Raw genomic sequence first — 22,952 nt, forward strand, 5'->3', positions numbered from 1 at the left:
GCTCGAGAATCCAAATGGACAAAAAAATTACTGAGCAATACTAGCACTACAATGGTTAAAGAACATGTGTGCTGATTTTTGAAAAATAACTGACAATAGAAGAAAGCCAGATCTTCTTCTTTTGATTACTTGTATAAAAGAGGAAAGCGAATAGTTGTACTCACTGATGAAAACTTTTCGTTTCTTAAACATTGGGTGTCTAAACCTCTGCCAGGGGCCTGTGTGTATAGATGTTCATATTGTCATTACATAATTGGCTAATACTAGATGAACAGGATGAAAAGGGAGCCTAGAAAATTAAATGCAAATATCTAGGGTAATCCTGCTTAAAAGTTGTGCATTTTTAACTTCTGCAGTCCTTAAATTAGTTCTTTTCTGTCACAGTTAAAACACTCCAGTTGAGAACTAATGATTCATTCTGCTTAAGTGAAAATGCCATTCTGTGAAACTACTCCCTAATAATATAGGTAAGTAATTCTTTACTGTATCTAGAAGTTCTCTGTACATATTAACTGATCATTTAAATATTGTGCATTGATCCTCAAGATTAGAGTTCAACTGTATCCATCTAAAGGTCTGGAATTACTTCAGCCAGAAGATGAACACATGTTTTGGATGAACACTCCAATTTCTTTTCTTTACTACACTACATGACTACCTATAAAAATGTTCCCTCTTTTCCTTTATTATATTCTTTTATTCCTCTTCTAGGAGAAGATTAAGGCTTTGGAGGGCTTAAAGATCTAACTTTCATATAACTCTCTGATACCATTAGCTGTTGTGTCTCCGTCTTCATTAATCTGGAACCATTCATCTGTCTTTGTCTTTTATAACCTTAGCATTTTTAAAGATTCTAGGTCAGTTGTTTTGTAAACCCTCAACCTGGTTTGTCTGATAATTTCTTTAAAATGATAAAAACACTTTCTGATTGGTGACATTCCCAACATCTAGTTTATAAATGTCTTTGTTTTTTTCCACCCCCTTAGTATTGCTGCAGTATTCGAGGCATGAATGAGAAAGCACAGAACTTGGCACAAGGATGTTAGTGAATAGTACTTCTCCCCATTTCTATCTTCCTTCTCTGTGTTGCTAAATTTCTTTCACAGTTACAAATTTTGTTCAGTTTGGCTACTTCCAGGGAAATTGTTGTTGCTGAAGTCAGCTTTGCTGCCCTCTGGAAGTCTAGGTTCAAAAATACTGTTCTCATTCTTGAACCCTTTAAACTAAAAGACTTCACTGTATTCTCAGGCCTTTGATCCTTTGGAAAACACATGCCATCAGTATTCTACAACATGTTACTTAGTTGTGGCATTTCTCCCATGCTCTTTTCTGTGTCTCAAGGGTTCTCACCTTGACTGCATTATCTTCCCCTCATTTTCTTGCAAAATGCTCTGTTATGAACTGAAGGCTTGTGCCCCTAATCATTTGTTGAAACCCTAATCCTCAGTGTAATTACATTAGGAAGTGAGGCCTTTGGAAGGTAATTAGATTTAGATGAGATCCTGTAGGTGGAGCCCCCATCATGGGATTAGTGACCTTTTAAGAAGAGAAAGAGACACCAGAGCTTCCTCCCTCTGCCATGTGAGGATACATGAGAAGGCAGCCTTCTACAGGCAGGAAGAGGGTCCCTACCAAGAACTGAATTTGTTAGCACCTTGATTTTGGACTTTCCACCCTCCAGAACTGTGAGAAATGAATGTCTGCCATTTAAGTCACCCAGTCTATAGTATTTTGTTAGAGCAGTCTAAGCTGAGACATGTTTAAATATTTTCAATTATTATTCATTTTCTTTTTTTAACCCTGTGCTGTATCTCCCACCATTTAATCCAATATATAGAAATAGAGCTTTTATTCTTCTCTCTACTTGTTTTTTCTGTACTTTTTCTGATGGTGTACATCTTCCTGACCAGCAGTCTGGGAATCTCTATTTGTTATTCCTCTATATGCTCACATTGATGCCTCTCTTCTTGATGATCTGATATCAATATTTCTTTCACTTTCTCCATGACCTAAACTACTATCCAAATATTATATTCATGACTGCAATGCTTTCCAGGTTCCCAATTTGGAGACATCTTCTCAACTTATTTCATATGTCTCAGCCCATGTACATTTGTCCACATCTGCTTTTAATGCATACTGAGAACTACTTTTTTAAAAGATTTATTTATTTATTTGAAAGAGAGAGAGACATACACACACACAAAGCTTGATTGGGGGAGGGGCAGAGGGAGAGACTCTCAAGCAGACTCCCCACTGAGAGGGGAGCCCGACAGGGGGCTCAATCTCACTACCCTGAGATCAGGACCTGAGCCAAAATCAAGAATTGGATGCTTAACCAACTGAGCCACCCAGGCGCCCCATGCATACTGAGAATTTTCAGTTGAGAATGCACTTTATAAGGATAAAAAGACCCTCCAGGGACAATAATTACTTGGGTAAGATAACCAAAGGTTTGTTGGATTACACTTGCTGCTGATCTACTTCTCCACTCTTAACATGCATGTGTACATCTTTAACTTTTTCTGAAAAGACCTATTTATGCATCAAAGGCCTACTTATTTATATACTCTCTTGTTCCAAAAATATATAAAGGAAATCTATAATTTACAATAATACAGAAAATACACAACATAACATACATATATAACATATACAACATAATTTAGAAATAGGTGAGACAGGAAAAAATATGAAAAAAGCAAAGGCAGGAACATAAGATAAAAACTAAAATGAAGCTAATACAAAAAAAATCATAAAGCATGACACCTCATAATCTAAATATAATGTTCTTGATGATTATAGTTTTTCCTGTTTATGGTAACTTAAATGATCTTTAGATTTCTCTTTGGAAGAATATTCATTTAACATATTCCATTTATTCCTGCTGTAAGTGTGACACATGTGGCAAATGCAGGCTGGCTGCTTTCACTTTTCAAGTGATTTACACAAATATTTCCTTGTTGACCATATGAGTGAAGGAGAACAAACTCACTGAGAGGGAATTCCTGAGATGCTTAATGAACATGTGTAGTGAGATGATACACTATAATACTTCTGAATGCACTTTTCTTTTTCTGTGCAATCAAAGACACTTACATCATCTGTAGGAGAATAAAATTGTTATGGCAAGAATGTAAAGAGAAGGATCCAGTCAATACTTTGTTTTAGAATTCCAAAGTAAGCTCTAAAAGCCGTATCAGTACAATCATTCTGAAGTCAAAACTCTCCATTTAAAAAAATCAAGTATTTGGGGGCTCCTGGGTGGCTCAGTCAGTTAAGTGTCTAACCCTTGGCTTCAGCTCAGGTCATGATCTCAGGGTCATGAGATCAAGCCTCAAGTCAGGATCCGTGCTGGGCATGGAGCCTGCTTAAGATTCTCTGTCTCCCTCTTCCTTTGCCCCTCCTCTCCCCCTACTTTCTCTCTCTCAAAAACAAAACAAAACCACAAGTATTTGAGTAAGGGAAAAAATGCCCTTGAAAATAAAAAAGTCAAATTATCTGATAGATTTGAAATTAGTATAGAATAAGATGAATACGACATTGACCCCAGGGAGAGTGGGTAAGCATCATCTAGCCTGGGAGGGGGCAAAAAGAATTGTATGGTCAGCGGGGCTGGCATTAAAGGGACTGAATCTGATTGACCAGGTAGGCAGACACAGTCAGCAATGAGAAGTTTCTCTACATTCTTTTGCTCAGTATCAGTAAGTCAAGCAAAATTAAGTTATCTGTAAGACATCTGTAGATTGTCCAATGTCATGAAAGCTGATACTCTATTTTGCTTGTTCTGAGGAACCATGATAGCTGTGCTGGTTGCACCTAGTGACAGCCATCATCAAGAGCTGCCTGAATATTGCTTATGGATTTTTCATCAGAAGTAGTGCCCGCCTGAATTTTAAGAATTGCTGAGAACCATTCGAATCACCCTATGTGCATATGTCATTTAGAATGGCTCAAGAAATATATAAATCTACAAAACAGAGAACTATGTATTTGGTTCATAGAGAATAAAGGAAAGCCGCCAGTTTCTACGACAATTGGAATGAATTGTGCTGAAAGCTTTACTATGTGTACAGCTCTGTTTCAAAGAGAGAAAGAGAAGATCTATTTCATATTAGTACACTGTTTTAGAGGATGTGAAGACTAATACAAAGTAGTATCTAAGATATCTGTCTACAACTTATATAAAAAATGGTTTTAGGCAACGTTGTGAATTTGCTGCTCAGATAAACACCAGAGGACGTCTCTGCCCTTGTGGAGCTTACGGTCTCAGGGGAAGGGCACACATTAAACCAATAGTCACATTGTTAAATGTATAATTCACACTCACACAAGTGTTTGAGAGGTCAGTTATATTGTCTTCTGAAAGTGTGTGTTAAAGTATTTAGCTTAGAATGGGGGAAGCTTAAGGATTATTTTCTTATGCCAATTGCTTACAGAGGAGTGAGAGTGAATTGGGAGTAGAAGCATGGACGGGACAAGGGTGGGCTTGGAGAAGGGGAGAATGTTCTGAGCAGAAGAGGAAACCTGAGCAAGGGTCTTGCAGTAGAGAGCAGTGTTGAATCTAAGGCTCTGGAAGAAAGCCAGAGTGTCTGGAGCAAGCAGATAATGAGGAAGTGTTGGTAAGTCTTGAAAACTTGTCAGGGGCCAGACAATGCAAGGCCACGGCATGCTGGGTTAAGAATTTTAGTCTTTATCCAAAAAATGTTATGAAGCTGCTGATGTTTTTTTTTTTAATTTTTTTAATTTTATTATGTTATGTTAATCACCATACATTGCATCATTAGTTTTTGATGTAGTGTTCCATGATTCATTGTTTGCGTATAACACCCAGTGCTCCATTCAATACATGCCCTCCTTAATACCCATCACCAGGCTAACCCATCCCCCCACCTCCTCCCCTCTAGAACCCTCAGTTTGTTTCTCAGAGTCCATAGTCTCTCATGGTTCGTCTCCTCCTCCGATTCCCCGCCCCCTTCATTTTTCCCTTCCTACTACCTTTTTTTTTTTTGACAGGTAATGTATTATTTGTTTCAGAGGTACAGGTCTGTGATTCAACAGTCTTACACAGCGCTCACCATAGCATATACCCTCCCCAATGCTGATGGGTTTTAAATATCAGGGTGATATGATTATACCTGCATTTTGAAAATATCATTCTATATCTTGCAATTTATGAACAACAAATTGGTGTGAGGGGCCAAAATGGAGGGGCGAGCAGATGAATTAGGAGGCTGGAGAAAGATTCTGTTAGCTTAAACTAAAGAGGTAGTCATGAAGACAGACTGAAAGGCACTGAGGGAGTTTGCAATGGATGAAAATAATAGAAGCACCAAAAGTGACTTGTAGGTTTATAGCATAAAACACGGAAATATGGTGACATCAGTAACTGAAAGAAGAAACATTGGAAAATGGCTATCTTCAAGGTATCGGAGGGATATTAATTATTCCACATATCATCTTATGATACTTTTTAGGTATCTGAAATATAGATATTCAGCTTTATGGGTCTGGAGCCCAGAGGAGAGTTCTGGAATGAAGATATGCATTTTAAAGTCATAGGACAGATGGAAAATGAGGCAGGGATATGGAGGCATTTCCCTATGGAAAGAGTAAAGAGGAAAAAAGAGGACACCAGACCCTTAGGAACTCTAACATTAAGTGAAAACTTTGTCTGTTTCGGAGAAATATATCAGATATACGTGAAACGGCACCACTCATTGATGCTTTATTTCTTAGAAGTTTTTTAACAAATTCTTTCCTATGCACTGTAAACTAATATTTCTTTTACATTATTATCCAAACACTTCATTTTTAACATTGTTTTCTATTATATACTAGTCTTCCCCTGATTTTCATTTACTTATGTGAAATAAGGGAATATATCTATATCTATATACCTTTAATCTTCTCCATGGAATAGTGCTTAAGACTTTAAATCTTCTGGATGTGAACTTTTAATTTCCCTTTAGCACCTACCATTTTATTCCTCTCTCATGTCAACATTCTGTAGTGATACGTTTTGTTTCCAGTGATACAACCAAGCAACTATTCTTGCCAGAGCCCATCAAAGGTGCTGTCATCACTGACTCTGTCCCCTTCCTGCTGCCTGTCTATAACTGAGGCTTGTTGTTGGCTTTTTTGGACACAGTTCTTTTAAAGCGAGTTCTATCAGTATCACCACTTCTTGCACAGAAGCTGCTTTCACCTATTTTTTGTTGTATACTTTGTTTTCTCAATATCAGAGTAAAAGGGTTTTACCTGTGGTTTTTTGTTTGCTTGTTTTTAGAAAGAGAGAGCTTGCATGCATGCGCAGGAGCGGGTGTAGAGGTGGGGGTGGGAGAGGGGCAGAGGGAGAGAAAGAAAGAATCTCTAGCAGGCTGCACACCCAGTCCAGCGCAGAGCCCAATGTGGGGCTTGATCCCAGGACCCCTGAGATCATTACCTGAGTCGAAATCAGGAATTGGACCCTTAACTGACTGAGCCACCCAGGTGCCCCTACCTGTGTTTTTATTGTAGACTTTTTGTCCTAAGACTCAAGAAAGAACACCCCAGTACTGGCCAGCTACTTACCTTATAGGATGTTGTACAAATTGAATTCAGGTTCTCATAGAATGACTCCTTTTCAGGGAAGTTTCTCAGACTTTTATGTAAATGGACTCCAGGAAAGCTTTCTTTACAAGTTTTCTTAATTTTTTTTTAATTTTATTTGTTTGAGAGAGAGAGAGAGAGAGAGAGCACGAGAGGGGGTAGGGTCAGAGGGAGAAGCAGGCTCCCTGCTGGGCAGGGAGCCCGATGCGGGACTCGATCCTGGGACTCCAGGATCATGACCTGAGCCGAAGGCAGTCGCTTAACCAACTGAGCCACCCAGGCGCCCTACAAGTTTTCTTTAAAAATGACTGAATCTGAGGATTATTCAGGTTATGATCCAGCTAAGTCAGTAGTTAACTCACTTACTTGAGATAAATTTTCTTTTTCTTTACTTTTCTACAACTATTCAGTGTTTAACAATTCAGCAGATTGTAGTTTCTCCCAAAAATTGCACATGATGAGTAAATGCTAACTTACATATCCCTTACAACCAAAGGCAACCATTTTTTCTATAGATGTTATATTATAGAATTTATAACTTTTATTATATCTAAAGTTATTCCCTCTCTACCCCAGCCCCAGTATATGAGGTGAGTGTGAATCCTTGTGTACCCTTGTTAACCTTCAAATGGAAAACTTAATACATGCTGAGGGTAAGCAACTCCATTGTGGCTCTCAAGACCAGAATTTTCACGTAAACAAATCTCGATCTCATTGGAGATTGCCCAGTGTTACACATGGTCTCGTGTCCAGTGAGTGAATGCTAACTGCAAACACAGAGGTCTGCTATGATACAGAACAGAAGTAATTTCTGTGCTCTAAAGAGTGCAAAAACTCTGAGATATACCACAGGGGCTGTGATAGAACCAGGTAAAGAATCTGGGGATCTAGATCCCTCCTAGCTTCAACAAGAGTGGTGTTGCTGTCTCCTGCTTTGCATGGAGTTCCATATAAGATCCTTTCCCTCTTCCCCTTTCTCTCCCTCCCTTCCACAGTGCCTCCTTCCATTGTTCTGTACGTTTCTTCTGCTCTCCCTCTCTTCCTTAATTCCTTCTGTCCTCCCTTTCTCACCTCCCCCTTCTTCTCTCTCTTCTTCTCTTACTTATTCCTTCTTTTCCTGAGTTTGGAGAAAAAACTGTAGAACAATAGAATGTTGAATGCCAGTCACTCCTATTCTCATCATTTAGAATAACTGATCTTTAACATGCTTTTCAATTTGTTTTTGAAAGGAATGTGTCATTTGGCTAACGTAGTAGACCCCTTTGCTATTACGCTCTTGACTCACCTCAACACACTTTTACTCACAGAAAAGAAACTGCTGTTTATGAGTTGGCATAAACTTTGGGTGTTCTTTTAGTTGTTGTAAAACAAAAATATATAGTCTGTTAAAAAATATTTAACAGGTCAAAAATCATGCAGTGGAAATGAGTCTTCCTTCTATCCCTGACTTACAGCCCTTTTCCCTCAATAACTTCTGTGTCTTCTCAGAAGTATTCTGTGCACTTATATATACCTGTATGCTCATATTTTCAGTTGAATAGAGTTGCAATACACAAATTCTTAGGCATTCTGCTTTCCCACTTATTGTGAGATCTTTCTATGTCACTGTATATAGATCATTGTTTCAAGAAACTTCTTAGTTTCTGTTATAATGATGTTACATAATTTATTTACTAATTCCCCAATGATAAATATTTAGGTTACTTCTACTCTTTTGCTATTATAAGGAATGCATAATCAATAACTTTTATTTTTTATTGTTTTCTATGAAATAAGGTTCTAATAATGGATTTTCTAGTTAATGTGTTTATGCATGTTTACTATTGATCAGTGTTGTGGATAGGCCCTCCAAAACGTGACACTAGTTTACACATTGCACACACACACACATAAATATATACACGTAAGAGCTGTATTTTCCTCTCCAACATTATATATTGCCAAACTGTTAAAATAAGATTTAATTTGAAAAAAAAGAGTATTTATTCTAAACACACTAGAAAACAACTGGCACAATAAGAAATGTCAATAAACTAGAAACAGCAGACCTAGGACCCAGGCCAGACATTGCCATGTTTTAGCAGTATGATCCTGGGCAAATTACCCTTAATCTATCAGAGTTTCATTTTTTTCATTTATGAAGGATCTTTTGTTTGTTTTTGTTTGTGTTAACATATAGAAAAATGCACAGACCTTAAGTATATATTTTATTAAGTTTTGACAAGTGTGAAGATCATGCAACTACCATGTTGATCAATATTAGAATATTTTCATCATTCCAGAAATTTTTCTGATGACACTTTTTTTGTGAATCCCACCCACCTGCTACCTCTATCTCTCTATCACATAGACTAGTTGCTTTTTTTTTTAAGCTTTATTTATTTGAGAGAAAGAGAGAGAGAAAGAGAGCATGAGCAGGGGGAAGGACGGAGGGAGAAGGAGAGTGAATCTCAAGCAGACTCCACATTGAGCTCGGAGTCCTATATGGGCTTTATCCCATGACACTGAGATCATGACCTGAGCTGAGATCAAGAGTTGAATGCTCAACTGACTGAGCTGCTCAGGTGCCCTAGTTTGTGTTTTTTTTTTTTAAGAAATTTATATAAATGAAATTATACAATATTTACATAGTTTATATATGGCTTCTTTCACTCACGGTGTTTGAAATTCATATATGTTGTGTGATTAGTAATTTGTTTCTTTGTGTTTCATTGTATAAATATATCATAATTTGTTAATTCATTTTCCTGCAGTGATGGACATTTTCAGTTTGGGTATATTATGAACAAAACTGCTGTAAGCATTCTTTCACCAGCCTTTATATTTTGGAAGGCATTTGCACTCATTTCTCTTGGATATATATCTAGGAACAGAATTGCTGGATCACAGGCTAGTTGTAGGAAATAGCTAAGGAGTTGTCAGACACTTTGTAAGAGTGGTTGTACCATTATACTTTCTCACGATCAATGTATGAGAATTTAAGGTGACCTACATTCCCAGAAATATTTGGTATTTTCAATCTTAAAAAGTTAGCCAACGTAGTCTGTGTAAAATGGTATCTAATGTTTTTTAATTTACATTTTCTTGACCATTGATGATGCTGACTATCTTTTCATGTGCTTGTTAATCATTTGTTCATCTTTTATTGTGAAGTTTCTGTTAAAAGCTTTTGCCCACTTTTAAATGGGGTTGTTTTTATTTGGGGGGTATAAGTTATATTGGTTATGTTATAGATATAAGTCCTTTGACATACCTATGTGTTGTATTTTCCTCTCAGTTTGTGGCTTCATCATTTATTTTCTTAGTGGTATCTCTTGATTAGCAGAAGATTTCATGTTGGATTTTTTTCCAATACATGGAAAAATAGACAATATATGGTGATCTAGTTAAAAAAAGTTAAATGGAATAGTTATTTCTTATACTGGAATAAATGCTTTGTATGAACAGAATGCATTGTGGCCCAGTATTATATGTTTCAACAAGCATGCAAACAAGCAAGTATCCGTCTAATGGTAGTATGTTCTGACTCAGTTTTACAGATAAAGGGTTTGTGATTCATGGTAAGACTGAAATAAACAGAAATTTTGACTGCAAAATGGCTGCACTGAGTTTGTAATTTAAGGGTATATTCCCAGAATATGGGAATGTGATGTTAAATATACATATAACATAGGTGTATTTGTTCATTGCAGTAGGGAGGGTGAGGGTGTTTCTTGACAGTAACGGCCAGAATTCATAAGAGTAAAATCATATCTATTTGATAAGTCATTCACTCAAAATTAAGCTACTTTTTAAAAAATTGTATTAACATATAATGTATTATTTGTTTCAGGGGTACAGGTCTGTGATTCATCAGTCTTACACAATTCACAGTGCTCACCATAGTACACACCCTCCCCAATGTCCATCACCCAGCCACCCCATCCCTCTGACCCCCCTCCACTATTTAAAATAGACCAAGGATACATTATTACCCAAAAAGAAAAAACAGTGCCCCTGACTTTATGGCAGATATATTGTATTTGGAAGAGAGAGTCAATGAATAAATAAGTAAAAAGGCAAACAAAATTGTAAGTTAGAAGCTGATTGGCATTGTTGAAAAAAAATAGAGCGTTGATGGAGGTATATGGACTCCTGAGGATGAAGAATAAAGTCACAATTTTATATCAGGTAATCAGGGAAGCATTATTGTGGTGATGAAGAGCCTTGAATCAAGTGAGAGTGAGCCTGTGCATAGCTTTTAGCTACAAAGAATAGCCAGTTCAAAGGCCCTGAGCTGGCAGCTTGCTGGGTGGGTTCGAGGACAAATATAGAACAGAAAAAGCAAAACAGGAAATAGTTGTGGCTTGAAATCAGAGCCAAAGAGATAGATTGTGTTTAGAATATGTGCAGCCCTGAAAAGTAGTGTAAGGACTTTGACAAGAATGTGTTTGCATGGCCACTAACCTTCCTGGGAGAGAGACAGGTAAATGGTAGTCTTCCTTTGCAAACTGGGGTGGAATTTGTTTCTGCCACAAGTGGAAAAGTACATTTTGGGATGAGATCAGGGTGTGAATATGTGGGGGGATGGAGCTGGGGTAAATTATCTGGCAAGGCTAGACCACAGGATAAGGTATTCCAAGTTTATTCTTTAACCACATGAGCTTCTACAATTAGTGTCTGAGAAATACAATTTCTCTACAACTGCATTTGAGTGTCTTAGATTTCTGAAATATTTATTTTTCATTAATTTTCTATTCTTTATAGTAAGCCAGTATGTTAACTATATACATTTATATGTACATAAATATGTATGTTAGTTATATATATATAACTATAACATTTACTTAATTATTTTCCTTTCAATAAACACTTTGATTGTTTCCAGGTTCTGCTAAGACAAACTAGACCTCCATGAACATCTGTGTGATGGCTCTTTATGTATATGTGCAAGATTTTCTCAAGGCTTTATTTCTAGAAGTTGAATATTGGTGTCATGGGATATGCACATCTTTGATTTCTACCAGATAATGTCAAATCATTTTCCAAAGTTATTTTATCAAATTACAGTTTACCAACATTGTTCTGCATCCTCACAAACACTTAGTATTGTCAGCCTTTTAAATACCTTCTGTCTGGTGGGTGTAAAATTGTATTACATTGTGTCTGTAAGAGGCATTTTTACAAAGACTAATTAGGTTGAGTATCTTTTCATGTGTTTATTGGAACAGATGTATTTTCTCTTTCAAGAAATGCTTTTTTTTTCATTTTCTATTGAATTAATAATTTGTATTTAATATGTAAAAATTATCTGTAGTCTCTGGGTACCAATATTTGTTCAGCTGTTATTTTTAAAATATTTGTTTTTTTCATTTTATATTTTGTCTAATAGTGCCTTTGATTAACAGACATCATTAATTCCTACCTCCTGTTTCCTTTTAAAAGTTTTAATTTTGCTATATATTTGGTCTTCATGGAAATGATTTTGTATAGGATGTGAGATAGGAATACCAATTAGGAGAAAAATAAAGAAATACCAATTAGTTTTTTAAAGTAATGTCAACTAATTTTCCTAGCATATTTTTAAGTCTGTAATTTTCCTATTTATTGGTAGTGGTAGTTCTATAATATATCAATTTGGCATATATGTGTAAGTTTGGGTACTGTAGTCTGTTCCACTTATTATAACTTTGTCTTAATTTATATATATATATATATATATATAAACTCAAGTCTCAACATATGGCAGAGCAACTTTGCAATTCTATTCTAGGTGTGACTTGGACCTAGGTCTTCCATACAAATTTTAGAGTTGTTAAACAAATAAACAAAAAGACAAAATAGCTGATATAGTGATGATTGAAGTTGCATTGATTCTATATGTCACTTTGGAGAAATTTGACATATTGGTAATATTGAGTCTAATCTTGCCATAATTTGAAATTCATTTAGATATTCTTTAATGTCTTGTAATAAAGTTTTATAATTGTAGTTTTAGTCCTAGTATTTTAAATGTTTTAGCATGGCCCACACTCACCTTTCTATACTCTCTCTCTACTGCTGGAGCTAGATGCTTGAAAAATGCATTTCCCAGAATGCCGTGAGAACTGGTCTATGATTAGCTTCTGCCAAAGGCAACGCTCTCAAAAAAAAGAGCGAGAAGGAAGCCAGAGTAAAGTAGAAGCCACAGGCTTCCACAGGCAACTCTGGGCAACAGCCAAAGGAGCAATTACTTTAGGAAACTGAGGATTCTAGCAAAGGTGGTGGTGGTAACTGGAAGCAAATTCTGGTTCTGTGGTGACTAGGTAGTAACTTGGGGCAGAGGCACTTGGGCTCGGAAGAATGTAGGGTTTGGCAAGGCTGGAGTCTCCTATAGGAATGCCCAGCACTGGGGTAGATCATCAGATCTCCTTCTGGAGTAGTAGTTGCTTCCTATGGTCCCTGATCTCCTTCCCTGGCCTCCCTGGTCTCTCTATGATACCATGTAACCTCCATTGCTTCTGTACTCCACCCAACAATTTAGTAACTTAATTGCTGGCATTAAAACCCTCTCTGTCATTTTTGCTCTCCTGAATTATACATTAATTATAATTATTTATCTATAGATTTTTGGTTTCTTATTGAAAGTATCGTAAGGTACCCATTTTGAAATATTTCTTTCTTCTTTTTAAATTCTTACATATTATTTCTTTATTTTCTCCTTTTACTCTGAGTAGAACCTTCTGTAAAAGATGGGATACAGTTGTTCACAGTGGATATCCATAGTCTGGATTTATAATGTCTGGAATAAATTATTTTAATATATTTTATGGGTAAGCTTAGAGTAAGTGTTCTTTATCATATTTTGAAAATTTCCTTTTTTCCCTTATGTTAAGGGACTTAACATGAAAGATTATAGATTGGTAGTTTACATTTTTCTCTCTGCAGTTATCAAAATGATTATTTAGATTTTTTTTCCTTTAGTTTCTTAATGTGGTGAATTACATTAACTCTTTGTGTTTAATCAATCCTGAAATTCTGGGTTAACCTCAAATTCTTCATAATGCTATCCTATTGTTTGCTGATTTTGCTTTTGGATTTTTGTATCTATATTCAAGAATGAGATTTATCTGAAAATTTTCTCTCTCATACTGTCCCAATCTGGTTTGGTATTAATGTTATACTAATCCCATAAATGAGTTGTGTATTTTTCCCCTCTTCTTTTTTGAGGCAAAGCTCATCATCTATTTTGTCATATTTAGTAGGACTCACCAATAAAGCCAGGTAAGTCTGGTGTATTTTTGTGGGAAGACTTAATTTGATGCATTAATTTTGTTAGTAGTTATAGGCTACGCAGATTATCTATTCGTTTTTGAAGGGTTTGTTAACTGAACTTTTTCTAGGAGTTTCTTAATTGCACCTAACTTTTAAAATGTTTGACATAATGTTTTTCAGCTTTCTTAGATTCTTTGCCATAAATCTACCTCACTAGAAGCTGTTGATGGCTGTTAACTGCGACATGTGTTCATTCCTATTTTGTCTAAAGTCTGCTTTGATAACATTGACAGCCACTCCAAGAATGTTGTCTACTATGTCTTGCAAAATTTAAAAGCCTACGACACTGTAAAGAATATTCAAATTCTGAGAGTTCTCAATCTGCCAAGGACACATTGTATTTTTTTTCTTTTTGCATACACATGGACAACTCCTTTCTCTTTTTCTCTCACACACATTTTCACCACAATACTGGAGCACTGATTCCTAAGCCTGTATTTCAGAGTCCCTCGAGGCCATACTGGTCTCAGACATAGTGTTCAGGTTCTCTCCCCTTAAGGTTCCTGCAGAGGTGAGGAATGGCTGGGGAACTATCTTCAAAACAGACCCAGCTCTTCTCCATTCTCTACTTTTTCTTCCCAGGCTTAGATATTACAAACATTCCTTCAGCTAGTGGATCTACAAATCCACTTTTAGAGGCTGCATCAACCAGTTACGCGATGAGATGTATCAAGACATACTGATCAATGACTATAACAGATTTTTATTACAAGCCTATTTTGGATTGGGCCCTGTTCTAGATTTGGAGATGCAGGAGAAGACAGGACTGTGTGTTGCCTGCTTTCTTAGAACTTATATTCTCTTTGGAGGAAGTGCAAAAATAGTATTAATGAAACAATAGTAAACCAGAAAATGACTTTAGAATCAGAATAATTGGTAGATATTGATAATTACTATGAAAACTTAAGAATGACTGGTAGCAATTTGGGGTAAGGGGGACATTTGGAGTTTCTAGGTTAAACTGGATTGTCAAAAAAGCCACGAGAGGTAACAATGAGGCTAGATCCAATTTCCAAGATGAAGCTGCTAATGGTGATAGGAACGAAGTGGCCCAGTTAGAGAAAAGAACACATCCCCATGGTGAGTATGAGTTAGAGGTATCCCAGGAATAGAGTGGTCCTATGAGACAAGCAACATTTCTTCCTATTAAACCTATTGCATGATCTTCATTTATATTTTTCATATTAACTTTAAATTTTTCTTCATAGAGATCTTGCCCAGTTTTTTAAGTTTATTCTCAAGTACTTATAATTTTATTTTCTATTATAAATGCATTTTTAATTTTTCCTATAGAACTTCAGGAGCTCTATTTCCTTTTATTTTTTTATTTTTTTAAAGATTTTATTTATTTATTTGACAGAGAGAGACACAGCGAGAGAGGGAACACAAGCAGGGGTAGTGGGAGAGGGAGAAGCAGGCTTCCCAGAGAGCAGGGAGCCCGATGCAAGGCTCGATCCCAGGACCCTGGGATCATGACCTGAGCCAAAGGCAGATGCTTAACAACTGAGCCACCCAGGCTCCCCTCTATTTCCTTTTAATTTTAATGAAAATGTCTTAAAATTTTTGCCATTAAATAAAATCTTAATTACTTGTCTTAAATATTATTCCTTAACATATTATGGAAGTAACTTCCACATCAAGTCAGTCAAGAGTTTTATGAGGAATACATGATAAATTTAATCAAACTTAATTTTTAAGATTTAAAAATATATAATTATTCTACTTTCACTGTAGATATGATCAATAATATTAGTAAGTTTGACTTCAATAATGAACTCTAATTGATAATGTTATCTTAATATTTTAAGTTATTATTGAGTTAAATTTGTTAGTATTTAATTTGTAACTATTATTAATGGCTTTGGTTTTCTAACCATAATTTAAATATTATTTGTGGAATATTTAAAACTTTCTACGTAGCAGAATCATGTTATTAATTTTCACATAGAATTTCTGTTTTTGTTGTTGTAGTTACAGATTTTTACTGGGACACACTTTCTACATTTGAAATTTTATAAAGGCATCGCAAGTTCTTGAAAAAAAATCTAGTCTCTTTTGATTACAATATTTGACAAATCTATATTTGTGTACTAATTAATGCATTCTGATGCTTGGTAATTGTATTGATCATTTATTAGAATAGCCTGTCACAGAGTGAGGGATATGTTAAAGGCTATCTTTACTGCTATGCTTTTAATATATGTATATATTTCTATCAATATTTGCATTTTACATAGGATATGTTGTTAGGTACTCAGGTTCTCTTAAATTTACTATTTATCAGTTAAGCTTACCCTATTTGCCTACACACTGCTTTTGCCTTGAACTTTATTTTGGAGTACATAGGGGAATATGATCAGGAAACAGTTAAAATAATGATCTGGAATTAAAAAGCGTGGGTTAGAGCAGAGATTAGAATTGGACATCACATACATAAAGATGTTAGATGAAGCCTTGGTAGTAAATGGAAATGTTTGGGGCAAGAGTATAAAGGGGCAAAGGTCCCAAGGGACATAATTTTAGAACCACCAAAATTCAAAGTACTGAAAGAAGGACTTAGCAAAGGAGACTAAGATCAAGCAGGTAGAAAAGAAGAACCAAGGATGGGACTCGGCAAAGAAGTAAAGCCAAGAGAGGGGCGCCTGGGTGGCTCAGTCGTTAAAGATCTGCCTTTGGCTCGGGTCATGATCCCAGGGTCCTGGGATCGAGCCCCGCATCAGGCTCCCTGCTCCACGGGAGGCCTGCTTCTCCCTCTTCCACTCCCCCTGCTTGTGTTCCCTCTCTCGTTGTGTCTCTCTCTGTCAAATTAATAAATAAAAATCTTTAAAAAAAAATAAAAAAAAGAAGCCAAGAGAGACTATCAAGAAGGTGGAGCTGTCAACAGCATCAAAACGTTTATTGTGTACAAGGAAGGTGACATCCACTTCCTGCCCATTTATTCAAACATACACGCTAGAATGTAAAACTCAGGACAGGAATGTTTTCAAATGTTTCCTTCACTGAGGTATCTCCAGATCCCAAAACATTGACTAAAACGTAGCAACAAATCTTAATGCTAAGATTTGTTAAATGATTTTAAAATATAATCTTCTTGATTATTAAAATAAAGCAACACAATATATGATCTCAAGACAAGAGAACTCTGCAATTCAAATGTTTTCCTATGTCCCATTATATTATCTTGTAACTTAGAGGGTTAAAAAATACAGACCACAAAGAATAGCAGTTTAAAACATGTTGGTTATAAAATAGTTTGCTTGGAACTACTGTATAAAAATGTCAAATATTCATGTCATAATATTTTTTTCCTTAATACACCATATTTTCATGGAGATATACACATTTATTAATAACACTCAATTTATCTGCCCTAATGTTAATAACCCATCAGAATAAAATAGCCAGTTCTTATAAAATGCCACATGAGTAATTACTATGTTGAAACTTTGTCTGTTTTGTGGATTATTAAAAAATAAAATTGAAAATAAAGTCTTTTCAGTTATGGTTAAAAATAGATTTTTTAAATTTTAATAAAAAATTAATTTTATAGAAGTCCATTAAAATAGCTAATTCCATTTCAGGAATTATTTAAATAAAGGAAGATAAACAGTTTTTGAAGTCACATAATTTTTAAATGGCATAAACTCTTTTTCTAATTTCATAATAATATAAGAGCAAGTAAATTACTGACAATATAAATTAATGCATATAATAAGAAAAAAAGAAATCCATATTAATTCAACCATAAAAACTGTCTTTATGGTGTTTACTATTTCGAAATTGTATTTAAAGAAATTAATATACTTTAATGAAATAATAATGCCAATGATTTTTAAAAATAAACTTTCCAGAAGCTGGTATCATTAAAAACTGTTTTTCAGTGTATCAGGCACTTTGAGAGACTACTCACATCTTCAAAATACGCTGCTCCTTGCATTTAAAGATTTTCGGAAAAGGAAAGAAGAAAAAATTAAATATATGTATTTATACATAAATACATTTAAGGAATGTTGTTGCTCTAACCATTTTAAATGTTTTTTTTTAAATTATATTCAGAACCTGTGACACAATTTTTTTTAAAAAAACAGACTCAAAGATGGTAAAGTTTTATCATTCTGAATTTTAGAAATAATAGTTTCTACATACTAAGCTTGATTGACATTTTGATCTTTTGAAAAGAATTATGCATAAAGATCATCATTAATGCAGAGAAAATAAACTCCATTGGCTTCACTTGTGATTTTAAAGCACATATCCTTTTGGGCATCAGACATCTTCAGTTTTTCTTCTCAGATTTTGACATACATTTTTGCATAAGCTCAGACACCTATATTTCCATCCTGACAACTATTTTCTTTAAAAACGCTTTGCTTTACTTCCTTTAGAAGAAGAAAATGAATGTTTATCGCTCAAAATGTGAAGCAGGCTGTTCTGTAGCAATATTCTACATGTTCATGATGTTTTCAGAACTAGTCTATTTATCTAAATTCAAATGATTGACCATTCCCCTCACAGCCTATTATCTTACTCAGGAATTGAGATCCAATATTTCCAGTGTTTTCATCAGCACTAGAGTTAACTTGAAGGTTGTTTTGTACACCTATTGACCATTCTCTATAGTTTTTAATTCTGTAGCTATGGTAAAAATTTTATTCTTGAAATTATTTTATAGACATCTTTTTAACAAAGGAATTGACTCACTTGAAGCTTTTATTATAGATACACAAACTGCAAAATTATTCCCTTTCTCGTCATAACTATTAATACAAGAATAAATGGTTTAACTTGAATGTTGTGCTATCATACGAAATATGCATTTGTACCATCATCGACGGTGATCATGCCTCAGATTCTATATATGTCAAAAGTTCAGCATCCTTGCTTTATACTCATATAATAAATGTACTGACTCTGTGGGAGTCTAAGATACGAATATTTAACAAATGGTTAGTAGATTTTTACTTAGACTGACCTTTTGCTTTTGTCATCATCAATGATCAGTACAAGTAGATGAAGGCACAACAAATTTAATACATGAACATTTTTTAATCAACTTGTGAACATGTCTTTTTTTGTCCTTTATGCATAAGAGGAAGAAATAAAAGCTAAATGCTTATAGTAGCTTTGGATGGCTGAAATAACCATGTTCAATGACATTCAACAACCATTCATTGTCACCCTGGACAGACGTTGCCAGAACTTTACATTTACATCTATCTTTACACTTTTAAGCAATAATTAGGATTAATAGTTTGTCATATTTATTATCCTTGTTACAGATTTTTAAAAAGAAAATCAAGTAGATTTGGGTCAAAAGAAAAAAATAACCTGCCTATTCAGGATGAGACAGCTGAATTTTAGGAACACAGTATGTAAAAAAAGTCTTAGGCCTTTTAGTTGGAAGAAACCTCAAAATTACTCAATAATGGTATATGGTTACTAAAAAGAATAAATATTTACATTATATTTTGAGAATAAAAGAGGACATAGTCTTATTATACTTTGTCATATAATAACCTGAGTGTTAGAGTGACAACAATAAGATAAATAAAACAAAATAAAAGAATGTTGATAGGTTTAGGGACACATACAAATGTGTATGAAGTATGTTCCTTAAGATTGGGGAAGTTTATCTTTGAAAGATAGACTTGGGGGAAAACTAACTTTTGTTTACAAACATTTGAGAATGCTCACAGGAGGGACATGTAGGCTTGTCCTGTTTGGCCCCAAATTATTGAGCCACCATCATGAGGAAGAGCCTGAGAGGCAGATTTTTTTTTCACCACATGAAAAAGCCTTCTAATACTGGTAGCTATTCAAATAAGGAAAGGACTACCTGAAAAAATAGTATTATACTGCTGTGAAAATGTGTTAATAGTCAGTGATTTTCAAGTTTAGAAGATATCACAGAACCAAGGAGGCAAGTTAGTAGTACAAGAGACCTCCATCCCTAATTCAGTAAAAACAATCCCACATTTATATATTTTATGTATCCAGCCTTTGTAAGATTGAAAAGGAAAAAAATCTATGGTTTAAAATTTTACAACTACATCTTACATAACCATCTGGAGATAATGCTGTAAAGAAAATTTAAGCACTTAAGGGAGTATTTGAATTAGGTGGCCCTTAAACATCTTCAAACATCATTTTAATAACAATTATAATGAAATTATAATGTTGCCTACAAATCAAGTATCTGAGAAGTTTACAAACTCTTTTGTCCTCACCATAGCTCTGAAAGAAAGCATTATTTTTGCACATGAGAGTGTAGAAGATCAGGAAAATTTAGCAGATTGAGCAAGGGACTATGGCATGTGGAAAAAGCTGGGTTTATAAACTTGGTTACACTTTTACCATTCCACAATATTGTATATTGTATAATCATCAAATTCAGAATTATCTTAGAGATCAAATCCTATTCTAGCTCATATTTTAAGAGTCACATATAGCATTACCATTTAGTAATTGGTTACTCTATATTTTAATATCTCCAAGTTCACCCACTTGTTTTTGAATTATCTTACTCCATTTGGAGTAGCTCTAGCCATTAAAAAGTGCCTTCTTATGTGGTCTGGAATCTGCCTTTCCACATGACTCAATCCAAAACATATGTGATTTTTTCGTATTCATCTACTATGGTCTCTTTCTTAAACTGTTTGTATTTAAATTGGGGAAGTACAATGTGGACATAAAACATTGCAATATAGAAAGGATTTCTGCAATGGGATTATACTTCTAAAAAAATCTCCTTTTCCATAATAAATTATCTTTAAAACAAAAGGGCTAACATAAACATTTGTTATCATTTGTCTATTTTGGCAAACATCTTTGTAAGATAAAAGACTGTAATGACAAGTATGGTCATAGTTAAAGAGAATTTGGGCTCAGTCAGCAACTAAATAAAAGCTATAGAATAGAAATCTCTAAAAACCAGTCTAGACAGAATTTTTACCATCTCCAGGGTAGTTAATTAATGAAGGTAATATGAATATCACACAGAAGTCTGGAGCTTTTCTCTAGGGGAAGAGAACCATTAGCTCTGGGTAGAATCTCAGCTGTTAGAGTTCATCAAATCAATCAGTAGGCAATAAACATGTCTCTAAAATGGACATAGAAAAGCATAGCAGGACCTGACAACAGAAGCACAAATGTTAAAGCAAGAGAGATTTGCAGCGGGCACTGGGATACTCATGCATGGAAATTTGTACTTTCAAGACAGTATGTAGTTCCCGGAGTCAAGGCAAGATCTCACTCTATGGGTACCACCCAGAAACAAAGCAGACATGGGCAGGTAAGAAGTATCTGATCAGTGGATTGCATTTCATCTCAATATATTGGTCAATTACTTAAGCCTGGGTAGAAAGTTATAAAGTAATTGTAGAGTGACCAAGTTAGACTAACTTAGAAACATATATAGATTTGATCTATCATCTTTTTTCTATCTATCATCTATGTATCTATCTGTATCAAATTCATTTATCTACTTTATTAATCTTAAGGGGTGTTTTAATTGTTCTCCTTTATTTTATTTTTTTAAAGATTTTATTTATTTATTTGACAGAGACAAAACAAGAGAGGGAACACAAGCAGGGGGAGTGGGAGAGGGAGAAGCAGGCTCCTCGCTGAGCAGGGAGCCCGATGCGGGGCTTGATCCCAGGACCCTGGGATCATGACTTGAGCCGAAGGCAGACACTTAACGACTGAGCCACCCAGGCACCCCATGTTTTCCTTTATTTTATAGTAGTTAGTTGCTATCATTCAGGAGACAAATTTAGTTTTTTTTAGATAGAAACGTGTCTCCATGCCTGTGGTCTAAAAATGGCAATTAATCCGGTTACCCATGTATAAAAATCTTCACAACATTTATGAGTTGCCCTATGTACAAAAAGGTGTACTGTAATCTGAAATACAATAATAATTATTGAGTTATACTTCATGTCCTGAAATGCCTAGTATTTTTTATACTATCATTAGGGCATCAGTAAACCCGGAGATATGCTTTCCATTTTGCTATAGAATATCACTAAAGACAATAAGAGTTGAATACAAGTAAAGTAACATTTTAGGTCAAATTATAGTATTTATTTACTCAAAAGAACATAATGAATCTTTAGCAAACACAACTATGATTGCCAATGCTGAGATACAGTACACATATAGGACTTCAAAAGATCGAAATGAGAACTGCTGTTTCATCACTGGTATTATGTGATGCTGTTATAGGCAATAAAGAGGAGCTAAATGTGGTTCTCCTCATTTCTTTTTCAGTTTTTCTAGTCTCTAATTTTATGAGTTCCTAGCAAACTATAGTCTTCTGGGGAAATATTGCTTCATTTTAATGGAAATATGGAAATGAAAAGAAAGCAAAGTTATAAACAATTTTATACATCACACACACAGAGACAGAGAGAGAGGGAGAGAGAGAGACAAAAAGAGAGAAATATAGATATCTCATAATTTACCATTATCCAGCAATCAATTTTAAACTGCTTTTTTTTGTCTTAAGATTTCAGGTCCAGATCCTCAAAGAACATGTTTCTCAACTTTTACATATATTATTTGCTTAAAACAATGATAAGACAACTTTATCATTGCATTTTTATATCTTAGGGGAAAAGTAAAGAATGGTGTATATTCAACCCTCTGTCCCATAATAAAGAAACACACTAAGTAACGATAACACTGGAAGGAACTGCTGGGAGTGTTGGAGAGCTCAGATGAAGTTGATAAGGGGAGCCATGGAAAATACTGGAAAGCTGTCATTCACTAACACATTCTGCAATGATGGCTTAAAAGCAAGTAAGTTTTTTCTCCTTAAATCACATTCCCATGTCATTCCTGATATATCATTTTAGCTACCCTCTGTCATTGTGCTTATTCTATTATGATTGAATCACATTTGCTTTCATTTTATAGACATATGACAGCACTGGGAAAAAAAATACTAAGAATTCTAACAGAGTACCAATAATGCAACAACAAAAAGAAAGAAATTAGTATTTCAACTCCATTTTGTCCTGACTCTCATATTTTGGAAATAGTTTCCTGCTACTTGCAAGCAGTTACGT

General features: G+C 34.9%; 1 long non-coding RNA gene across 1 annotated transcript in view; it reads left to right on the forward strand.

The window, feature by feature from the left end:
- The first annotated feature begins 10,977 nt into the window (after positions 1-10,977).
- LOC112821763 (uncharacterized) overlaps positions 10,978-22,952 on the forward strand; it is a 100,929-nt gene continuing 88,954 nt past the window's right edge. Inside the window, exon 1 of the long non-coding RNA XR_003207541.2 lies at positions 10,978-11,056. This is a non-coding gene — a long non-coding RNA (uncharacterized lncRNA). The remainder of the gene's footprint in view (positions 11,057-22,952) is intronic.

This window comes from Callorhinus ursinus, unplaced genomic scaffold, assembly GCF_003265705.2.
Source record: "Callorhinus ursinus isolate GAN/ISIS: 27379988/994484 unplaced genomic scaffold, GSC_fseal_2.0 scaffold8, whole genome shotgun sequence".
In the NCBI taxonomy this organism is placed as follows: Eukaryota; Metazoa; Chordata; class Mammalia; order Carnivora; family Otariidae; genus Callorhinus; species Callorhinus ursinus.